Here is a 15,686-nt window from a genome sequence, read left to right as displayed (position 1 = left end):
CTGCTTCTGTGGGTTTTCCTTCGATGTCCCTGACCGCCCCCCTGGCTCCTACAACCACTCCTCCCTCTCCTCAGGAGGACTCCCCGAACCTAGCCCAATGCTTGGCTGTGGGGCTCTGAATCTGCCTCCCTCAGTCACTGAATGAAGAATGACAACTGGGGTAGTCACCAATCCGATCACAGGATGGCCAGATCAGACTATGCATTCACTGTCGTCAGGAGTCTTAGCTGGGGCCAGCCTTGTAGACTTGTGGGGGCTTCCTACTTGACCCTGTAAGCCCCCCATTTTCAGTTCCAGTCATCTCTCCCAGAAGTCTCCCCCTCCACCTACTCCCCAACCTGATTCCTCAAGTTCCCACCCCCACCCACCCCCAGTTCACCCAGGAGATCTCTATTTCCCCTTCCCAGAGAGATCCAAGCAGCCCCCTCCCCCCTTCCCCGTGCTCTCCTTGTTCCCCAACCTCTCTGGGTCTGTGGATTGTAGTCTCATTATCCTTAACTTTACAGTTAATATCTATGTATGAGTGAATACATACCATGTTTGTCTTTCTGAGTCAGGGTTACCTCACTCAGGATGGTTTTATTTTTCTAATCCAGCTCATTTGCCTTCAAATTTCCTGATGAGCAGTACTCCATTGGGTAAATAAATGTACCACATTTTTTTTTTAGCCATTCTTCGGTTGAGAGGCGTCTTGAGCTTGGTATTTCCAGGTTCTGGCTATTACAAATAAAGCTGCTATGAATATAGTTAAGCAAGTGTCCTTGTAGTATGATTGAGCATCCCTGGGTATATGCCCGAGAGTAGTATAGCTGGTTCTTGAGGTAGATTGATCCCCAATTTTCTGAAAAACCACCATACTGATTTCCAAGCTGGCTGCAGAAGTTTGCACTCCACCAGCAGTGGAGGGGTGTTCCCCTTGCTCCACATCCTCTCCAGTATGAGCTGCCCTTGTGTTTTTTTACCTTAGCCATTCTAACAGGTGTAAGATAGAATCTCAGAGTCATTTTGATTTGCATTACCCTGGTGGCTAAGGATGATGAACATTTTTTTAAGTGTTTCTCTGCCATTTGAGATTCTTCAGTTGAGAATTCTCTGTTTGGGCCTGGATCCCACTTTTTAAAATTAGATTATTTGGTTTTTTGATGCCTAGTTTTTTGAGTTCTTTATATATTTGAGAGATCAGCCCTTTACCAGATGTGGGGTGAAGATATTTTTTTCCCATTCTATAGGCTGCCCCCTTTGTCCTATGAGGTCCCATATATTTTATTTTATTTTATTTTATTGGTTTTTTGAGGCAGGGTTTCTCTGTGTAGCTTTGGAGCCTGTTCTAGAACTAATTCTTGTAGACCAGGCTGGCCTCGAATTCACAGAAATCCATCTGCCTCTGCCTCCCGAGTGCTGGGATTAAAGGTGTGTGCCACCACAGCCCAGCGAGGTTCCATTTATTAAGTGTTGATCTTAGTGTCTGTGCTATTGGTGTTCTGCTCAGGAAGTTGTCTCCTGTACCAACACGCTTAAGGCTACTCCCCACTTTCTCCTCTGTCAGGTTCAGTGTATCTGGATTTATGTTGAGGTCTCTGATCCACTTGAACTTGAGTTTTGTGCGGGATTTTTGTTCAGTTCCATGAATTTATATGCTGTCTGTAGTTTGTATTTTTGTCGAACTCAAACTTTAGTTCTTGGTGATCTGATTAAAAAAAAAGGGCCGTTATTCTAGGGTTTTTTGTTTTTTGTTTTTTGTATCTGTTGAAGTTTGCTTTGTGACTTAGTGTGTGGTAATTTTAGAGGCGGTTTCATGAGGTGCTAAGAAAAGGTTTCTTCTTTTGTGTTTATATGAAACATTCTGTAGGTATCTGTTAGGGCCTTTTGAGTCACACCTGTTAGTTCCATTATGTCCATTTAGTTTCTGTCTGGATGACCTGTCCATTGAGAATAGTGCTGGGGAACAATCCTTTCACACGCTGTGAAGATGTGTTGCTCTCATTGTTAATAAAAAGCTGATTAGCCAATGGCTAGGCAGAATTTTTGAGGCAGAGAGAAAGCTGGGGAGAAGGGCGGAGTCAGAGGAGATGGCAGGAGACGCAGTGAGCAGGATGGGAAGTAGAGAGATGAGGTAAACGAATCTTGGGGCAGCAGATAGATTAATGGAAGTGGGTTGATTTAATTTATAAGAGTTAGCTAAAAAAAAAGGCTAAGCTATCAGTTGAGCATTATAATTATTGTTAAGTCTCTATGTGGTTATTTGGGAACTGGCTGGTGTCCCAATAGAGTGCTATATAGAGTGGGGTGTTGAAGTCCCCCACAATTAATGTGTGGGCTTTGATATGTGATTTTAACTTTAGAAATGTTTCTTTCACAAATGTGGGTGCCCTTGTATTTGGGGCATAGATGTTCAGAACAGAGACATCATCTTGGTGAATTTTTCCTTTGATGAATATGAAATGTCCAACATGGTGTCTCTGTTGGGGATTTGGGGGCTTTGGGTCCCTTGATCCGGTCTGTCCTCCATTAAGCCGAAGTCTTGGGTCTCTAGTTCCAGCCTGGCCTCCAGTAAAGCCTGAGTCTTCTGCTGGGCCTTTCTTATGCATGGTGTAGACTGTATATGGGCCTATGGTGTCTGTTCTTCCAGCTGGTGTGGACCATGTCTGGGCCTGTGAAGCTTTTTAGGGTTCTGGGGAAGGGCACCTGTTAGCTGGTGAGGGCAGATGTGGCTTGTGTGGTCTGAGTCTCAGTGGTAGGAATCCACTGGGGTTGAGGGCAGGGCCCAGCAACAAGCAAGGCCAGGGACAAGCTGGGATGGCATTGGCCTGGTAAAGAGTCTTGGGGGTAATGGGGGAAGAGGGGTACAGTTCCACTTCTAGGGTGTCACTCACCCTTTCTAGCTTGTGTGGCCCGGGCCTGCTTGACTGAAGTCTTCTGGGATTGGGAGGAGGCCCAAGCATGGGGCTGATGGCTGGCTGGGATGATGTGGCCTTGGGGGATCCTGCATGGACATTATACAAAGTCTAGCATGCAGGCAAAATACCCTTGAAATGGAAATAAATGAATAAGAACGTCTAAAAAGGAAGGCAGAACAAAAATAAAACACCGCCAAGTGATAGTAATGCACGCCTTTAATCCCAGCATTCAGGAGGCAGAGCTTGAACTTTGTGAGTTCAAGGCCAGCCTGGTCTACAGAGTGAGTTCCAGGACAGTCAGAGTTACACAGAGAAACCCTGTTTCAAAAAGGAAAAAAAAAAAGTATGAATTTTGAATTTGTGTTTCTTCTAGGGCATCTTATCTGGCTTTTCTTTTGTGAGCAAGCACTGACCTAAACCAACTAGGGAAGGCAAGGGATTATTTTAGCTTATGCTGGGACCTGTCTCAGAAAACCAAAACAGGTAAGCAAAAGCGAAACTAGGCAGGCCCCCACCGCTGCTTCTGAAAGCAGCTTCTATACTAGCAGCGAAAGCAGAGAACAGCGTAATAGAAGTGCCGTGGGGATTAAAGACACATCCAAAACAAAGAAAAAAGTCAACATCAAAACGCCTGCATTCTTCGACTTTTGATGGTTTTGTGGCTAAGGAAGACAGATCGTGAACTCTTCGGTGTGCTCCAGGGTGATAAATGCTGCAGAACGAAATAAAGCAAGTACTAGATTCGGGGGCAAGATGGCTGGCTCTTCTCCATAAGTGGTCGGGGAAGCTGAGCCGTCCGTCGAGGCGCAGGGGATGGCGCTTACACAGGTCCCAGAGCAAGAGTGTGCCTGGCATGCTACAGCAGCAGCAGAGGCCATGGGCTGGAGGGAAGATGTGGTAGAGGATGTGCTGAGCAAGGGGCAGGTGGCAGGTGATGTAGGGATGGATTTCCGGGATCTCATAGGTCTTTGGTCTGTTGTGATCCAGCTGCCCTCACTCCCCCTGAGCGGAGCTTCCTTGTGGTCTGTAATTGACAAGGGTGTTTGTGTTCTTTCTGGCGGGTGGGTCTCCACAGAAGGAGTAGAGGTATAAAAGGTTGCTGGGCAAAATAAAGGTTGCTGTTCTTCCACCTGAAATGCAGCGTTGGTCCACTTGTGAAGGAACTCACTGGCTGTCTTGGGTAAAGAGTGGTGCACGGATCAGAGATCGGATCATTCTGTCTGCTGAGAAGAGCTGGGTGGCTGCGGATGGAACCCAGGGAGAAGGCAGACCCCAAACCAGAGGTCAGATGGCTTGGTGGCAGAAGTCAGTGACTGGGGACTTTTCCTGACCTGACTCTAGTTTCTCCCAGAATCCATTTCTGTCTAGTCTTGTTCTTTGGCATTTCTGATCAGGAAGCAAGAGCCACATACCATCTCATCAGCCCACGTTTACGGAAGGACGGGCAGGGCCTGGCACAGTTGGCTCAGGGCTAAATGACTATGGCCCTTCTAGAAGATTGCAGAAGCTAATTGGGACCTTGTGCCACACCTTGCCTTTGTGATTTATGGTAGAAAGCCCAGGTAACTCTGGCAGCCATCCTGGAGCTGTGGGCGGAAGGTGGCCTAGGGGGGTGAGGACTCCTCTTAGGCCCTCATGGGAGCTGAGCCATGCCAGCTGTCCATTATCCGGGTTATCAGCTCATTTAACCAGTTATTAAGGTAACCATTTGTCCTAAGAAGCTGGGTCACATGACCTAGATGCCTATTGCATGGTAACCAGAGCCACCATGCCAGCTTTCCAGCCTCCTTCTCACTCTGGTAGACAGGCGCAGGGCCAGCCTCAGTCTAGGTGGTGCCAATATACTCCCACGAAGTTCAGTGTGGGAGCCAGAGAAGAGGGTAGCCACCTCCACTCGCTCCAGCCCTCTCCAGCACCATCTCTCCAGGGTGGAAACCTTGGACTTCTATGGGTAACCCATCAATTAGCACTGCTCCATCCCGCTGATTCACGGCGTGGGGCCCCAGTGTGTGTTGACTAGTAAACTCTATTGTCATTTGTATCTAAGGAAATGAAAATTGTTAGTCATTTGGTTTGGGTGATTGAAGGGAAAAAAAAATGGAGATGGGAAGGTGGATTGGAGGGAGCAAAGAAGTCATGAACTTCCTTAGGCAGGTGTGGGGATGAGTTTTGAGACAGGCTGTTTAGAGAGGCTTGGGTGCCAGGCTTGGTGAAAGACTTCCCCTGAATCCACCTTGCACCTCTGTGACTAGAACGAATACTCTACAGATGTGCTGCCCTGCTTAGGACTCTTAAGGAAAATTTAAAATTTGAGTTTTCAGGAACTCAAATGTATGTTTTTTTTTTAATTTTATTCTTATCATGTGCACATTTGCATTGGGATTTTGCTTGCATGTATGTCTGTGAGGGGGTCGGATCCCCCTGGAACGGAAGTTACAGACAGGTGTGCGCTGCCATGTGAGTGCTGGGTCTTCTGAGAAGCCAATGTTCTTAACTGCAGAGCCAGCTCTCCAGACCATCGGGATTTTTACTTATTTATTTATTTCATATGCATTGGTGTTTTTGCCTTCATATATGTCTGTGTGAAGGTGTTGGATCCCGTGGAACTGGAGTCACAGACAGATGTGAACTGCCATGGGGGTGCTGGGAATCGAACCCTGGTCCTCTGGAAGAGCAGTCAGAGCTTCTTAACTGCGGAGCCATCTCTCCAGCCCGGGATTTTTTTTTTTAAGCATTTTTTTGTCCTGCTTCTGAGACGGGCTCTCGCCCCATAGCTCAGGCTTACCCTGAGTTTGAGGTTTTTCTGCCCCAATCAAGTGCTGAGCAGGGTTTTGCCACCATCCTCCGCGCACAGAACTGTTTAAGATTCTTCGGAACATTATTTTTGGCTCCGCTGCTTGCATTCTTCCAGGTGCCCACCAGAGGGCACTCGTCTATTCAGGAAGAGCAGCTGTTGGCTCCACTGGCTGCAAAGCTCATGTGTTTTTGCAGACCCAGTTAGACAAGTAGGGGAAGCGTTACCTGTTACAGATCAGCTGGAGGGGAGGGACCTGTATGAACAGCTGCAGCTATCGCTGGGAAAACACAAATTACGTTCCGAGGAGCTCACGAGCGTGCACATTCCTCTTTCTCTGCTTCTACCTTTGTGTAGATTCACTCTCCCAGAGCAAAGAACCAGTTAAGAGCGCGTCAAAACATACTCTTCCCTTCTCTGAACACACTGTCACATCGTAGGGATAAACAACAGCGATGGGCATTCCTAAAGAAGTTCACAGTGTGCCAGTTATCAGGGACCAGAGGAATCAGCTCAGTTACGTACATGGGCGTGTAGCAAATGTTTGTGTGCAGAACGCGAGACCCCGCCCCTCGGGTCCTGCTGTTTCCTGTTTACAGTGTTAATACTGCAATTCGCATCCACCTATTTTTAAACTGGATACTACTTGATTGGGATAAAGTACTAAACCGTGACCGTGGGAACCAGTCTGATTTATGGGCTCACAGATATTTGCAAGAACGAACTTATTGGAAGCAAATCAGTCATTAGAGCGGGTTAGAAATGATGACACTTTCCAATGGGATGCTTCAGATTTACTAGTATGTACAGTCCTGGGTTGTCAAGTAACTTCTGTTAGCACAGAGTAAGGTCCAAGAGGCAGATCTGTCTGGTCAAAGAAAGTATTAGGGACCGAAGAAGGTAGGAGGCTGTTCTAGAATAGAGAGTAAAGGGATATAACAGTTAATGTAACAACTGAATCTTGGCTGAATCTGTACTTAGCAAACTAAAATATTCTAAGCCTGTTTGGGATCAATAATAAAATACCATACAGTCACCTCTTGCAAGTGAGACTTCGGGCTGGGATATAGGTCAGTAGGTAAAGTGCCGGCTGAGCAAGCATGAGGACCAGAGTTCAATCCCCAGCACACACAAAAAATGAAGGGCACTGGTGTGGTGTGTGCCTGCAGTTCCATCTCTGGTAAAGTGGAGGCAGGAGGATGCCTGTGACTTGCTGATGACCAGGACAGCCTAATCGGCAAACTCCAGGTGCCGGTGGGGGCCTTGTCTCAAAAACAAAGTCGACAACTCCTGAGGAAGGATACGTGAGGTTGATGCACATGTGTGTACACCATGCGTGCGCCCGCGCGTGTGCTCGCACACACACACACACACACACACACACACACACACACGAATAGACCTCTCACAGTTTGGAGGCGGAGAAGTTTAAGACGGACAGGTCAGGAGGTCTCATGAGCACTGTGCCTACTTGATCATCCCTAGATGCCTTTTCTTTGTGTCTTTCCATAGTAAAGTTGATTAATTTGGTGGAGAGCATTTTAAGCCAACCAAGCATCCAAGCTGTGGCTCAGTTGTTCAATCTGCTTAGCCCGCCATTTACAGAGAGAGAGAGGAGATGGAGAGGGAGAAAGAGGGGGGCTTTAACATGACTGCCTAGAGCAATGTTTTCAACCTCTTTAATGCTGCGACCCTTTAATACAGTTCCTCATGTTGTGGTGACCCCCCCATCATAAAATTATTTCGTTATTCTTTCATAACTGTAATTTTGCTACTGTTATGAATCACAGTGTAAATATGTGATATGCAGGATATCTGATATGTGACTCCCGTGAAAGGGTCATCCACCCCCTAATAGGGGTTGTGTGACCCACAGGTTGAGAACTGTTGACCTAGAGAAATGTTTGCCCTGTCTAGCCGCTCGGGTTCTCGGAGGTTACAGCCTGGTTCAGTCTCAGGCCACACTGCTTCTTCGCCCACCAAGATGTGAGCGAGCAACCTTTGCCTCTGCCTCTGTGCCATGTTTTCTATACCATGATGGACTACAACCCCCTCAAACTGTGAGCCGAGTTCAAGCTCTCTTTTCTTGAGCTCTGTCTTTTGGGTAATAAAAAAAGCAATGAATATAGGCACTAAGCTCATGACCCGCCCACCTCCCTCAGTCCCTTCCCTGTATCGTTATATCGTTATATCGATATATCATTATATCGGTGATTCAAATTTCAGCGTAGGAATTTTGATAAGGAATATAAATATTCACCGCATACCAGTAACTACAAAGAACTAATTCCTTGGTGTATGACAATTAAAATTGATCTGCTATATTGTGGAATATTATTTTAAGATGTGTTACATTTGTTTATGCTGTGGAATATTTGTTTAATGATGCAAAGGTCTACTGCATTCTTTTATTTGTTTATGTAAAGCTGTGTTAATTCACCTGCCTAAAACATCTGATTGGTCTAATAAAGAGCTGAATGGTCAATAGCAAGGCAGAAGAAAAGATAGGCAGGGCTGGCAGGCAGGGAGAATAAATAGGAGAAATCTGGGAAGAGAAGATGAAGAAGCCAGAAAAGAAGGGGCCAGCCACCCAGCTCCACAGCAAGCCACAGAGTAAGAAGTAAAGAAAGGTAGACAGAAATAGAGAAAGGTAAAAGCCCAGAGACAAAAGGTGGATGGGATAATTTAAGTGAAGGAAAGCTGGCTAGAAACAAGCCAAGCTAAGACTGGGCATTTATAATAATAAGACTCCATGTGATTTATTTGGGAACTGGGTGGCGGCCCCCAAAGAGCAAAGAGAAAAACAGCAGCCCTGCCATTCAACAGTCTAGGTATGTGGAGTGGACGTTTTCAGATTTGGCTGTGGGGGTACCCTTGTTTCCGGGGATCCACACTGGAAGAGTATTTGGAGCTGAGGCGCGTGATGACTGTAGTGTATTTATAACAAACCAAGAGGGAAAATATCATATGAGAAATTAGTCATGTTTTTAGTAGGACTCAAAATTTTCCTGCTAAAATGTTGGAATAAGAAGAGATGGTTGTCTCATTCCCATTAGTTGGCGACTTTCAAAATCAAGTGATACCCTAATATAAGAAATAGAAGCCTCTGAACCATGCTGGGAACAGTCCTTTGCATGCAGGCTATTTCTTGACGAATGTTCTCTGTAGTTGGTTTTTTGTTTGTTTGTTTGTTTTCCTTGGGGGTCTACCACCCAGCTCCCAAATAAACACAGAGAAACTTGGTCTTATTTATGGACTGCCCAGCCTCGGCTTGGTTTGTTTCCAGTCAGCTTTTCTAACTTAAGCCATTCTGTTTCTCTTCATATTTGCCTCTGGGCTTTTACCTTTCTTTTCTCTATGTGTCTCTCTTTTCTTCTTACTCTGAGGCTGGTTGTGGGGTGTGTGACTGTGTGGGTGTGTGGCTGTGTGGCTGTGTGGCTGTGTGGCTGTGTGGCTGTGTGACTGGCCCCTAGCATCTTCTTGCTCCTGGCTCCTCTTCTCTCAAGCCTAGACTTTTCCTCCTATTTATTTTCTCTGCCTGGCAGCCCTCTCTTCTGCCTTGCTATTGGCCATTCAGCTCTTATTAGACTAACCAGGTATTTTAGGCAGGCAAAGTAACACAGGTTTACAGAATTAAACAAATGGAACATAAAAGAATGCAACACATCTTTGCATCATTAAACAAATATTTCACAGCATCACCACATCTTAAACTAATATTTCATGACAGTTCTCTCTCTTCTACCCCCTTATACCCATTCATTCATTTGTTTGTTTTGAAATAGGGTCTTGCTCTGACCCAGGCTGGCCTTGGACAGCAACGATTATCTTACTTCTGCCTCCCAAATGCAGGGACACAGGCACGAACCACCATGCCCAATTTTCTATTTCTTATTCTGCAGATCTGGTTACATGGAAACTAAGCATTTAACATTTTAGGGTTTTTATTTCAGTTTTTAAAATTATTTTTTAAACAATGTTTTCTCATTTTTCATACAAATCCCAGTTCCCTCTCCCGCCCCAGCATTTAACATTTTAAAAACTCTAAACCACAAAAAGAGGTGGTTTCCAAAAACCAAAGTCAACCAGCAAATTGCTCTTGTGGCTGGTGATACTATTGTCAGCATTGAAAAAGAGGCAGGCTCTTTGCAAGCTTTGTGTCATGTTCAAGATGCTGCTTGATCACAAAAGGAAACTGATTTTTCTCAGCCTACATGAGCATCAGTGTTGTATGTGGGTTGCTTTTCTTTAAGCTACAAATATTCAATGGTTCATAAACTAGTCTAATTTTTTTTAAAGACTGCTGTTTTCTGTAGGATTTGTTTTTTCAACTATCCATTTAGCAGTCTACCTACTCACTCAAACCTGGGGAGCTACTGTAACAACATAGACAGGACAGCCATGGCATCATCTCCCCAAAGCAGTACTTCTCAGGTCTGTGGTTTCTGATGCATCTGAAGGCCGTTGCTGTTAATTTCTGAATTGCTATAGAAAAATACATGACATAAAGGGGCCTACGGGTATGTCTTAGTTAGGGTTTCTATTGATGTGAAGAGAAACCACGACCATGACAACTCTTATAAAGGAAAATATTTAATTGGAACTGGGGAACTGGTGTACAATTTCAGAGGTTTAGTCCATTATCATCACGGCAAAAAAGCATGGCAGCATCCAGGCAGACACGGTGCTGGAGAAGGAGCTGAGAGTTCTACATCTTGATCTGTAGGCAACAGGAAGTGAACTGTCGCGTTGGTCATGACTTGAGCCTATGAGACCTCAACGCCAGCCTCCATAGTGAAGCACTTTCTCCAAAAAGGCCACACTTCCTCTAACAAAGCCACACCTCCTAACAGTGCCATTCTAGAATGATGGGCAAGCAAACCCATGAGTCTACAGGGGCCATACCTATTTAAACTACCATAGGGAGGAAGGATTCATTTTATTCATGGATTCAATCTATCATGGTGTGATAGTTTGAATAAGAATGGCCCCCAGAGGTTCATATGAATGCTTGATTCCCCAGTTAGTGGAACTGTTTGGGAAGGATAAGGAGGTGTGGCCTTGTTGAAGGGAAAGTGTCACTGGAGGTGGGCTATGAGATTTCAAAAGCCTGCGCTAGGCTCAATCTCACTCTCTCTGTCTCCAACTTATGAATCAGATGTAAGCCCTCAGCTCTGGCTCCAGTGCCATGCCTCACTTCCTGTTACCATCCTTCCTGCCATGATGGTCATGGACTAACCCTCTGAAACTGTAAGCAAATCCCCAATTCAATGCTTTGTCTTATAAGTTGCCTTGGTCATGGTGTTTTATCACAGAGATAGAATAGTAACTAAGACACATGACAAATAGGGCCTAATGGAATGCAGCCAGAAAGTAGGAATGAGCTCAGGGAGGGAAGGGTCAGGGCAAATTGTAAACCTCAACAAGTCTCCAGCAAGGTACTTCTTCCAGCCAGGCCACACCTCCTAAACTCTAGCCAATGTTGCAATGTTTACATTTCTATTTATTGAGTGTGTGTGTGTACATTTGTACATGCCGTGGCACACATGTGGAGGTCAGAAGACAGCTCACAGGAGTCTGTTCTCTCCTTCTACTGTGTGGGTTCTGGAGCTCTAACCCAAGGCCAGCAGGCCTGGCAGCAGGTACCCTTAGCCACTGAACCATTTCCCCAGCCCAACTTCTAGGTATTTCTCAACCCAACCAACTTGTCAGTCAAAATTGGTCATCACCATGATTAACAATGGACTCTTTGCGTATTTAATACACTCCTTTAAATCCATTTAGTTATAAAAAAGAAAAGTTAAATGATGTCCAACTGCTTTGATCTCACTACCCATAAAGTCTCTGATGTCTGAATTCCTTTTTCTGTCAGAAGTCAGCTGATTGTCTTGTGTGTGCTAAGCCATATGCGCAATCCGCAGACAGATAGAGGCTCCGTGCTTCGCGAAGAGCGTGGGACAAATGGCTCCAGGTAGAAAACAGGTTCAGCACTTCCCTACTTCTTTCTGTAAGATCTTTCATAGGAAATGAGAGATTAAATCGATTTGAACAATTAACTTCTGGGGACCAAAAGAAGAGCTTTCGCGACGGTTTTCTCGGTGGGACGTGACTCCCAGCTCCGAGCACAAGGACCTTTGAAGAAGCAATTTTCATATCAGATGCATTCCAGAGCTTTAGACTGGCAAACGCCATAAAATAAATGAGTACTTTGGAAGGCAAATGTGCTTGCCATCAAGCCTGGTGACCCGAGTTCCATCCCCCGGAACCACAGTGAAAGGAGAGGACCTACTTGACCCATTCCCACATAAATAAATGTAAAAAGGGTTTCTTAAGATAATTTTTTTTAAACTAGATGTCTCAGTTGTTCGTTGTTTGCTGTGATAAAATTACCCAGCAATGGCAACTTCAGGGCAGGCTTCTTTTGTCTCTATGCATCATGGGTAGGAGAGTGAAGGCAACAGAAGCTGGAAGCAGCTTCCCTGCCCTCTGAGCAATGAATGCTTGCTCCTGCTCGGTTCCCTTTCTCCATTTTCATAGTCTAGGATACCAGTCAGGGAATGGTGCCACCCACACTGGCCAGGCACGCTCACCTCAGTTAATATAGTCAAGCTACAGGCCTACGCACCCAGAGCGCTGTCTCCCAGGTGATCCTAGCTGGTCCAGGTAATGATTAGCTCGAATTGGCACAACAGGTCAAGTCCAGGGTGGATTGTTTCCCGAGCTCAACATTTATTAGCGATCGAATGTTCTTTGAGACTGCCTCCTCGTTTGCTGCTCTTTAAGTAAGCCATCCTGGTTTTCTGTTTCGTTTTGGTTTGGTTTTGAGACAATGCACAGCAAGGCTGACCTCAAACTCTGGATCCATTTGCTCAGACGGCAGTCAGGCGCACCTGGACCCATTGTCCTTTTCTTAGTGACCTCTGTCTTAGTCTGCTTTCTGTTACTGTAATAGAATACCTGAGACTTGGTGATCTGGAGGTTACCGAGTAGATTACTTCACTCATGGCTTCCCTAGGCTGAGATCCAGGAGTGTGGTGTTGGCATCTGGTGGGAGCTGGTGCTGCTTCGTTTCATGACAGAAAGCAGAAAGGCAATCAGGAAAGTAGAGAAAAAAGACATGTGGCCACATTTTGTAACATCATTGTGGTGACTGTAAAGGAACAGAACTGATAGAACGTGTGTGTGTGTGTGTGTGGTACCATCTATCTATCTATCTATCTATCTATCTATCTATCTATCTCTCACGTATATAAGTATATACATATTAGTTACCCCATATCTAATATATATATATATATATATATATATATTACCTTATAGTCTGGGTAGTCTCCCACTGGAGAGGCTACCGTGGTTGTTCAGCTCACGAGGCTGTGTGTCTCAACAGACCAGATCTGGGTCTGCTGTACTGGAGGGAAGCAAGGCTGGTTTTTGCCATCGAGAGTGAGGGAGAGCAGGTGAAAAAGCAGTTTCCCCCTCCATGTCCTTCTATCTGGGCGGCTGCAACAAAACACGGCCCAGATTTAGGGCGGGTCTTCCCGCTCCAAATGATCTGATCAAGAGAAGAGCGCCACCAGCTTGTGGTTTTTAGTGGATTGCAGATGCAGTCAAGCTGACAGGTCAGCCATCACAGTAGCTAATGGAGCCCACAAGAACGGTAACCCCCCTGTAAGGTGCCTCACCTCTGGACACTGCCTTTGGAAATGAGTTTCTTTCTGAATTTCAAGGACAAAGCATTTCAAGCCATTTTGATGCAGAGAGAGTACACAAACACACTTCAGCTGCCTTTTCCTTTTCTGCAGTTTTTGGGTCCCCACTCCATCCTGGCATGAGGCCCTACAGTCATGGCTCCTCCCTTTGCAGAGCTTACTGACCAGTGAGAGAGAAGGGCACGTGTCATGGCAGCCCCCCCCCAAAAAAAAACAGCACACTGCACTGCAACAGATTGTGCTGAGAGGGAAGGAGAGTATAGGGCAATGCCCCCTCATGTGGTGAGCGCACATCTTCAGGTATTGGAGGAGGCAGGCTTGGGGACAGCCTGTGCCAGACACAGCCATCATGAGAAGTCTGGTCTTTTCTTATTAGGAAACCAATGGGAAATCTCAGAAGGGTTGAACTCAACAAAAGCAAGGCTGTGTCGACAACAAAGGAGGGAATGATAACCATTCATTTCTTCCCCACTCCTACCAAACCCTCAATCACCAACCAACCTCCCTCAGACCCCAACAAGCCCCCCAGTCCCTCATCAAACCCCTCAACCCATGACCAAAGTCCTCACTTCCTCCACCAAATCCCTCAACCCCCAACAAACCCCCACTCCCCGCCCCCCACCAAACCGGCTCCCTTTCTCACTTTACAGAGTGGTCTGACCAGCCAGTAACTTAATGCAAATATCTACAGCAGTGGATCTCAACCTTCCTAATGCCATGACCCTTTAATACAGTTCCTCATGTTTGGGTGACCCCACCCCCCGTAAAATTATTTTTTGTTGCTACTTTATAACTGTAATTTTGCTACTGTTATGAATCATAATGTAAATATCTCTGCTGTCAGATGCTTGCAGGCGACTCCTATGAAAAGGAGGTCCTCAAAGGGGGTCACTACCCACAAGTGAGAACCACTGAGCTAGATCCTCATCCTTGGACGCCTCCTGTTGTAGCTCCCACCCCCATATCTAATCTATGGTTTGTTTGTCTCCACCCCCCCCCCCCCCCCCCCCCCCCGTCCTTAAATACTCTGGAACACGTTCAGTTCTCTAGCTCCGTCGCTAAACTCACGTGATCGCCTCCTGCGGGCCTCAGGTTGCCAGAAATACGCTCACAGAAAGCCGCAGGCTCTAAACCCCAGCGGCATTCACTGTACGTCGCCTCTCCTTGCTGTCCAGGGATCCAAGGCAAATGACTCTGCCTCTAATCGTGGCAGTTTAGTCCCTGGCTTTTGACTCCCGGATTATATTCAGAGACCCAGTGACTCCCGTCCGGTCGTTAAGATATTCCGGCATTTCTTGGAAAGAAAAGTATGCTTGCCCATCAAAATATTTTGCTTGACCTTGGGAACCCTCCTGGCTGCGGCCATTTTACTAACAGACGCACCATGAGGACTGCAGGGCTACTCTTTAGAGTAAGAAGCCCCTCTGTGACGTACAGTAGCTGGAGTTGGCGGCTGTTTGGCATGCACAGGAATAAGCTCTCTGACGTTGGAATTATGTGTCTGGGTATCCAGTGTGAGGTGGGCAGGTGCATGCATGCAGGAAACAAGCTCAGGGTGAGATACACACTGAGGAATGTTTGTGTGTCCACTCAGAGAACATTGAATTGGGGAAGCAGGAAGTCAGGGACAGTCTCAGAGGATGGCATCCCGGGGAGAAACCGGGCTGAAGAGATTCCAGAGATTTTCTGGGGCCAGGGGAGAAGACTTCCAGCTCTCCTTCGTTTTATGTAAAGGCCAGTACTAACAGGGCCAGAACATTCTTAAATGTATCCAAACTGATGAGAGGAAGCCGCTCAGGGCTGTTTTCAGCTGGGGGAGGAAGTTGGATATCAGAACCAATCTTCGGGATAGCCATCATGAGTTTTGGCTTCCTGCCACTTAGTAAGTCATTTACCATAATCTCAGTGGCAATCGAAATGGAAGAAGTAAACTGCTCAGACAGGACTTCTCTGGACTGAAGGCACCCCACGAGGCCATAGAAAAGACCCAAGTGTTGTGCCTAAAAAGGGGGGAAGGGGACCCGGGAGGAGGGTGGCCAGGATTGTACAGTACCGTGTGGTGACGGATTAGAGGATTTGAAGGCATTAAGGCCAATGGCAGCCTTCACAGAATTGGGTAGACCAGGAAGAGGTCAGGAAGGGAGTCTTGAAAGTCAGGGGAGGTTTGGGTTTTATTGAGCTTGAAATGTGCCCAGCGGGAGGCACCTGAGCAGGAAAAGGTCGCGAATGTTTCAGGTCAAAGTGACAGCTTCAGGCAGGAGTGGGAGACCTTGTAACACTGTCGTT

The 15,686-nt window shown here is 46.3% G+C and overlaps 1 long non-coding RNA gene across 1 annotated transcript; it reads right to left on the bottom strand.

Moving 5' to 3' along the window:
• Positions 1-10,266: 10,266 nt before the first annotated feature.
• LOC146890271 (uncharacterized) lies at positions 10,267-14,862 on the bottom strand. Its single transcript, XR_015735992.1, has 3 exons — positions 14,469-14,862; positions 13,005-13,191; positions 10,267-12,751 (listed from the first exon to the last, which is right to left on the bottom strand). It is a non-coding gene; the product is annotated as an uncharacterized LOC146890271 (long non-coding RNA).
• Between the last annotated feature and the right edge of the window lie 824 nt (positions 14,863-15,686).

This window comes from Myodes glareolus, chromosome 22 (genome assembly GCF_982192425.1).
Source record: "Myodes glareolus chromosome 22, mMyoGla1.1, whole genome shotgun sequence".
Classification (NCBI taxonomy): domain Eukaryota; kingdom Metazoa; phylum Chordata; class Mammalia; order Rodentia; family Cricetidae; genus Myodes; species Myodes glareolus.
This window is presented reverse-complemented; position numbering and strand designations above follow the sequence as displayed.